Raw genomic sequence first — 8,492 nt, 5'->3', positions numbered from 1 at the left:
CCAGAAACAAAGAGTGCCTTTAAGTGGGGTAGTCATTTGAAGCTAATGGAAAAGAAAATCAGTTAGTGTATATAATGGGAAACCAATCTGTTTACATCCCCAGCAAAGATATAAAGTTACCCCCTCTATGTTTTTACTTCTCGCAGGAGGAGCAACAGTAAATATATAAGATGAACCCCTCCAACAATGACCTTCTACAGGTCTGATGGCCATTTTTCATCCTGTGAACATAACATAACACACACATTTCTTGACTTGTTATTTACATTTTACTCCACTGCTCTCTGATTGGTGACGCCTGAGCCACCCTCACCAACCAATCAAAATCAAATTAACTAAAGTGCCAACTATTTAAAAGGTGCACAAGCAATAACATTCAAAATATAAATAAAATAAAAGGAAACTTAGCAAATTAAATGTTATTCCTTCTGTCTACAATGCACTGCAGTTACATTTTGCTCTAACGTAGAATATATTTTTCACTTGATAACGAATGGCAAATGGATACTTCATGCAGCTTGCACTGAGCTGAAAGAAGCTCAAACAAAAGAAATATAAATCCCTTCCTTTCATTCCCTGAACCTACACCTCACCTCTCAGTTTGCTACACTAACCTTCAACTCTACTGTGGTATTGTCACTTGACTAGTATTCCAGAGATCCAGGGTAGTGCTCTGGGGACCCAGATTTGAATCCCACCATGGCGGATGATGATTCAATAAAAATCCAGAATTATAAGTCTGACGATGACCATGAAGCCATTGTCGATTGCCATCTGGTTCATTAATGTCCTTTAGGGAAGGAAATCTGCCATCCTTGCCTGGTCTGGCCCACATGTGACTCCAGACCCACAGTGATGTGCTTGACTCTCAACTGCCCTATGAGCGAGGGCAATTAGGGATGGGAAATAAATGCTGGCCTAGCCAGTGATGCCCACATCCCATGAATGAATAAGAAAAACCATGCCTACCCTAATTCTGTAGTGTACCAGGTACCTGGATTCTTTACCTACACAGGTATCTTTACCTAGGTGCAGCTACCTATGGTTTAGTACAGAAGCAGGTACTTTGTGTTTAGCAAAATGCTTTGTTGTGGTGACACTATGTTTGATCATAGTGCAGCAGTTCTCTGATTCATGATAGATTCTTGATAAGCAAGGGGGTGAAAGGTTATAGGGGGTAGGCAGGAACGTGGAGCAGATCAGCCATGATCTTATTGAATGGCGGAGCAGGCTCGAGGGGCCGAGTGGCCTACTCCTGCTTCTAATTTGTATGTTCGTATGTTTAGATGGACATATCTTTAGTTCAGCCACAGGTATATCTGGATGTGGCACATACCTGGAAGCCTTAGCACAGGAACCTTATTGTTGATAGAATAGATACTCTGGCTCTGGCATTTCCAGCATGGTTCATATTCTTTGGTTTGGTGTTTGCTGTGTGCCTTAAGCACTGGTTCCCCTAACTCAGAAGGTGGGCCAGATTTTCACGGAGTCATGAATACTTCACGGAGCTTTAAAAGTGGTGGACAGTACCTGGATGCGCAAGTCCCACTCACATTTCCAGCAGATCCAACTTCTGCCCATGGGGGAAAGGGGCAGGGCATGATTTACATAGGAGGGAATCCTGAACTCAGCAGGGTGATTTGAACTTGGGTACTGTTTGAACTCAGTACTATTTTAACTGTTGCAAGAGCTTTGACCCACAGCGCTGGAGTCACAAATTGATGGAGTAGATGGAAACGTGTTGAAGGACAGATAAGGTCTAAGGGTCATGATTTGAAGTTCTTTAAATGACCAGCTCACTAATCATTTAAAAAAATCAGGCTGCAGTGAGAGTTAAAATAAATCCTTGGCTGGTGTGCTTTGATTGACATGCCATCTGGTGTATGTTAGTAAAAAAAGTTAGCATCTGTTTGTGCAATTTCAAGCGAGCTGTTTGTTGATATTTCACCAATGGTTGTTATTATATCATTATGAAAGCTTGGCTCAGTTTCAAAAACCACAATTATCTCAGGGGTTCTGAGTTTACAGTTTGATTGACAGTTTAATGTGGCTATTAAAGGATTATTTGTCTTTGATGTGGGGTTTGATAAGAAGTGTGTTTGTTTTTATAAGAGAGTAACTATTTGATATTTAAAAACTCTGAATAGATTTCATGAATGGCAGATTTTTCACTATCAAGTATGTATAAGTGAGAACTGTATTAGATTGTTAGAAGTTTTTTTCCATCTCCACATAGCTCCTGAGGTCTGCCCCTGGTGGACACTGGGTGGGTGGCTATGAAGGTGGCATGGGACTATGAGGAGGCACAGGGGTTATGAGGAAGCATCAGATAGGCAGGTGGGGCATGCATTGACATGAAGGTTATGAGGGGCCATGGGTGGTGGGTGGGGAGGGGGGTGTGAGTGGGCCTAACAGCTTGTAAAACAACTGAGATGATGTGTCTCCACCCCTGCCCCACCATTGACTGCTCTACCCCATCTCTCCGGGGACAATTAACTGCTGCCTGAGAATCAATTTGGCTCAAGATCAACTTTTCCGTGGGGTAGCTACACCTAGAGGCATGACGGACATTGGCAACTTTCTCTGAATATGTAGAGGGGCTCAAGGGCCTATTTTTGACCCAGACTAAAATCTACTCAAAATTGCGTGACTTTCATGTAGCAATGTAGCTGAATCAGCAGAGAAACAACTCAAAGAGGAAAAAGTAGCCGTGACATTTACATTGAACAACAGACAAGTAAAGATGATGGCATTGTTTTCCAATACAGCAATCACAACCAAAGAGTCAGAATATTAAAGACACCGGGATAAATAGAAGATTAAAATATGTTAAATGTAAATTGAAAAAGCACACGCACAGGCGCACACAAGCACTTCTGAAGAAATTCCTTAAGTGGGATTGTAACTTGCCAGCGGTCTATGGAAAAGAATCCCCACTTATGTGCCGAGCATTGGATCACTGGGGCCTTCTTTGTCCCAATTTTCCCTACTTCCACGTAAAATGTTCTTCGTTTAATTCTTCTTGTATCCTCTATCAAAATGTTGAATGATTTGTAGGGAGTTTGAATTTTGACCTTATACTTTTTTGTCAACTTCCCAGATGGCAAATTTTTATAGCCATGGATAGTCACTTGGATGGCTGGAACTTGGGTGTCTACCTTTTCTTTCATCTCCTATCATAAAACACTTAAACGAATGTCTTAGCTGGCCTACCACATTTTGAACTGTAACATTCAGGGGAAGTGGCACTTTTGACATTATTGCATCAGATAAGCATCACAATGCTATTTGTTCTGTGATTTCTCGTTATACATTATCTAAGAATATGTCAACAATGAACATTATATATTATAAAAGCAAAAAACTGCAGATGCTGGAAATCCAAAACAAAAACAAAAATACCTGGAAAAACTCAGCATCTGCGGAGAGGAACACAGCCAACGTTTCGAGTCCGAATGACTCTTCATCAGAACATTATGTATTGTTTGATCTGTGTAGCATATTAAGAGCTGAGAGTGACTGCCCTTGACATCAAGGCAGCATTTGACTGGGTGTGGCATCAAGGAGCCTTACAAGTTGATAGGAATTGGAGAAAGCTCTCCACTGGTTAGAGCCATACCTAGCACAAAGGAAGATGGTTGTAGTTGTTGGAGATCAATCATCCCAGTCCCAGAACATTAGTGTCCTAGGCCTAACCAGCTGCTTCATCCAATCTAACCATCTCCCCATGATATTCAATGGCACTGCCATTGCTGAATCACCCACTTTCAACATTCTGGGGGTTACCATTGACCAGAAAGTGAAACTGGACCAGCCATATAAATACTGTGGCTACAATAGCAGGTCAGATGCTGGGAATTCTGCAGTGAGTAACTCGTCTCCTGCCTCCCCAAAGCCTGTCCACTGTCTACAAGACCCAAGTCAGGAATGTGATGGAATACTCCCCACTTGCATAGGTGAGTGCAGCTCCTACAACACTCAGAAAGCTTGACACCATCCAGGACAAAGCAGCCCGCTTGACTGGCAGGCCATTCGTCACCTTAACCATTCACTCCATGCACCACCGAAGAACAGTGGCAGCCGCAGTGTGTCAAGATGCACTGCAGCAACTCACCAAGGCTCCTTCGACAGCACTTTCCAAATCCATGACCTCTACCACTTAGGACAAGGGCAGTAGATGTGTGGGAACACCGCCACTTTCAAGTTGCCGTCCAAGTAACAGACCATCCTGACTTGGAACTATATTGCCATTCCTTCACTGTTGCTGGATCAAAATCCTGGAATCCCCTTCCTAACAGCAATGTGGGTGTACCTACACAACATGGACTGCAGCGGCTCAAGAAGGCAGCTCACCACCATCTTCTCAAGGGCAGTTAGGGATGGGCAAAAATGCTGGCCTAGCCAGCAACGCCTTCAACCTGTGAAAGAATATGAGAAACTTTAGTTTATTTACACCACAGCAGTTCAGGTTTCAGCCAGACAACATCTACTTTACATTGCTTAGCTCCTGTATGGCCAGAGTTTTTAACAGCCCTGCTTTAAAGATAGAGCTATGAACATGCCAGGTTTCACACATGGACAAAGATATTGATCAAAAATTAGATACTTAAGTGTTGAGAAAGTGGGAAGGGGAGGATCACATTTTCATTAACAGTTAAGTTCACTTTGTTTGTGAGTCAGTTTGGGTCATGGGGTCTGGACATGACCTGAAAATTGGCATCAAGCAAAAATCAGTTTCGACTAACACTAAATTTTTTTTGGTGAATGCACCTTTGGACTAGCCCACCTGCATTAAGTTCATTCACTGCCATTTTCTTCAGTCCGTTTCACAATATCAAATCCAATAATCACCAATTAATGATAACTGATCATCCTGTGTTCCCTAAACTCCAACAGGGTACAAATTTAAAATTAACCTTGGCTTAGTGGTAATGTCACTGGGCGAGTAATCCAAAAGTTCAGGCTAATGCCCTGGGAGCACAGATTCAGATCCCACCATGGCAGCTGGTAGAATTTAAATTCAATTAATCAAAAAAAATCTGGTAAAAATCAATAATAGTGACCATAAAGCCATCATCGATAGTCATAAAAAAAACATCTGGGGTAGAATCTTCTGTTTGGCAAGCGGGGGCGGGGCCTGCTCGCCGATGCGTAAAATGACGCGGGGGTGACGTCGGGCCTGCATTCCGATGTCACCCCGTGCCATTTAGATTTTCAGGTCGGCCTATTAAGGCCATTAAAAAACTAATTGAAACCACTAATGGACCTGTCCGTCCAACCTTAAGGTTGGCAGGTAGGCCGGAAGCCCTGGCGGGCTTCTGAAAAAGCATGAAGCCTCATCCAAGGGCAGGATGAGGTTTCATGAGTGATTTAAAAAAATCTCAGAATATTTCAAAATAAAAATTATGGACATGTCCCAACTCATGTGACAGTGTCACATGAGGGGACATAGCAATGAAATTTTTCTCTCATCTTTATTTGAAGTTTGAAATCTGATCCGATCTCCCTGAGGCAGCACTTTGCCTCAGGGAGATCTGTGCACTCTTACGCGCGCATGTGCGAAAGAGCACACTCCCGGCTCAGGGAATCCCCTCCGCCCGCACAGGGAGCGCATAGCGCTTCCTGGCAGACGTCACGCTGGGCGAGCCTTAATTGGCCCACCCACGTAAAATGGCGGCGCATCCCTGACCGGGGGCGTCAATTGGGAACCCGCCCACGCCCGCTCCCGCACATCCCCCCGATGGGGGGATAATGTTGCCTCTGGTTCACTAATGGTCTGGTTCATCCTTATCTGGTCTTATGTGACTCCAGACTCACAACAATGTGGCTGACTCTTAACTGCCCTCAAAGGGCAATTAGGGATGGGCAACAAATGCTGGCGTTTCCAGTGACACCCACATCCCATGAAAGAATAAATGAAAAAATAAAGATAGTGAATATAATATTCCTCATTCTTAAATCATCCCTTTACTTATAGCCTTTAAAAGACAAATTGGTTTATTCTGTAAGAGGTGACGGGTGGGTTCTGCATGTCAGAAAGGCAGGAAATAGATAATGCATCATAAGCACCAATCATCCAGCAAGATGTCCTCAGGAGATGTGTTTGTGATATTGTTTACTGAAACAAACCATGTTTCTGCAAAAGCCTGCAAAAAAGTTGCTATGTTGCTTTGGCACCTAATAAGTTTAGCTTTCAAGAATCATTTTAACCCCGCAATTGCTGTACGGCTCGAAAACCCCAGTTCACTGGCCATAGCATCCACTTTGCTCCAGCAAGTCTGTTATGGACAGACCTGCTTAGTGCTGATGTTATTTCCACAACTGAAAACAATGGATCCTACCAAGATGAGCTGTCCCTGGCTCCAAAGCTGATCGTTATGTAAAAGATTTATCTCCATCCATGACAGGGGTAAATGGACATTGTCTGGGGCCATTTGGTTGTGACAATGGCCGCCTCCATTTCTTGATTAGATTTAGGTTATCCCTAAACATTGTTGTGATGTCCTAAACTCCAGTCCTTTTAATGGTATCAGTTCTGTGTTAGGCAACACTGTGATTAATGCAATTAGAATAGTATATAAACTGCTTGAAACTCTGTATCGTTGGAGAAGTCTCCTGGTTTACCAAAAGAGATTGTCTCCCCACCAGTGTAAAAATAAAGGCTGCCTGATGTTTGAACGAAAGACCCAGTGTTGAGTGTTGGTTAAAAATACTCCACAACAGCAGTTAGAAAGTGTGATAAATATTCCCATAAAATTAAACTGACAGGAAAAACAATTATCAAAGTAGATTATGGTTAACCTCAGCTATAGATATGATAGCTGTGGCATAATCTATAGATAATGCAAATCAGTTTTTTTTTAAATTCAGAGATAAGTGATTGTTTTAGCACCGCTAGCATGAATGTGATGAGTCGATACTGAAAATCTTTGACTTTTGCAGCCAATTACAGACTTTTTTTGGTATGCAGTTACTGTTGTAAGAAACACGGCAGTGAATTTTCACAAAAAAAATCCCATAAGTAAACTGTGTAATAATGTAACAATATTTCACAACCAACACCTTTAAAAGAAAAATTACTAGCCAGGACACAGTGGGGAACTCCCCTGCTTATCTTCAAAATAGTGCCAAGGAATCTCTTAGGTCCACCTGACAGGGCTGACAGATCCTCAATTTAATGCCTTATCCAAAAGTTTGTTTGCCGAGCTATGTATAAAAAAGATACAAGACAGCAACTGTCACTTATATAGCATTGTCAATGTAGTTTAAAAAAAATCCCTAGGCACTTCACAGGATTGTTAATAAAATTTGACACTGAGCAAGATAAGGAGTAATTTGGACAAGTGGCCAAAAGCTTAGTCAAAGAGAATTTCAGGAAGTGTCTTAAAGGAGGAAAAAGCAGTAGAGATGCAGAGAGATTTAGGGAGAGAATTCTGGAACTTAAGGTCTAGGAAGCAGAAGGTGTGGCCTCCAAGCGTGGGGAGAACCTTGAGTCCCACTCACTCATCATCACTTTGTTCTTGCTGATCCACACTGGATCTATTTTCCCCAAAGCATGACGTTTAAACTCTTCATTTTCAAATCTCTCCATTACCTAGTCCCACCCTATTTCTGCAACCTTCTCCAGCTTTAGGTTTGTCTCCAAGCCCTCAGGTTATTTACCTATGACCTTTTGGGTACTCCCAGGCCCCATTGTGCCATGTATGGTGGCACAGCTTGGAGTCACCTTGGTCTCATTCTCTGGTAAGTTAGAATTTCCACAAACATTGAAAAACTGAACGCAACATCTTTTCTCCCTTGTAAAACTAAAGTGTCTTCTTATAATTAAACCATCCTAAGTATCAAACATATGTACATTGAGTCATTTCTTGGAGAAAATAAACAGTTTGAACTCTAAGTACAGAAATAGTCTTTGAGATATGAATGATGGCACTGATGATTGCACTGAGATCCATGAATTTCAGGTTGTGATCTTGATAACCTTGATTAGAAGTATGATCAACATCATGGTCACTCATCATTAAAGGAAATATACCCTCCTAATTGCTGTTCTGTTCACAGTCAAGCATCTTGCGCTCCACTTTGTGCTGCCATCCAACAGATAAGCATTGGTATGAAGCAACCACTTGATCTGCTTTGGTCCTGATCTAGATAATGCAAGTTTGTGGTCGCGATTTTGCTGTTGGTGCGAACTAATCTCCAACTTGAAATCAGTTTCCTTGTGCGAGTTCCCTTGTGGAAGTATGCTTTTGCTTTATCTTGTTGCTTTGTGATTTCTTCTGCTTTCGCTCCGACATTCTCGTCAGATGAGGGTGACAGCTTGAGAATGGTCAATTGCATGCGAAAGTTATGACCAGTCATAAGATTGGCTGGTGCCTTTCCGGTCAGAGAGTGTGTGATGGATTGATATGTATGAAGTAGGATATGAATGGGTTATTCAAACATTTTCCCCTCCGTCATACTAGTCCTCAGATTGTCCTTTATCACTCTGT

This window comes from Cetorhinus maximus, chromosome 6 (genome assembly GCF_964194155.1).
Source record: "Cetorhinus maximus chromosome 6, sCetMax3.hap1.1, whole genome shotgun sequence".
NCBI classification, from domain to species: domain Eukaryota; kingdom Metazoa; phylum Chordata; class Chondrichthyes; order Lamniformes; family Cetorhinidae; genus Cetorhinus; species Cetorhinus maximus.
The sequence above is the reverse complement of the archived record's forward strand: the minus strand, read 5'-3'. Positions refer to the sequence as shown.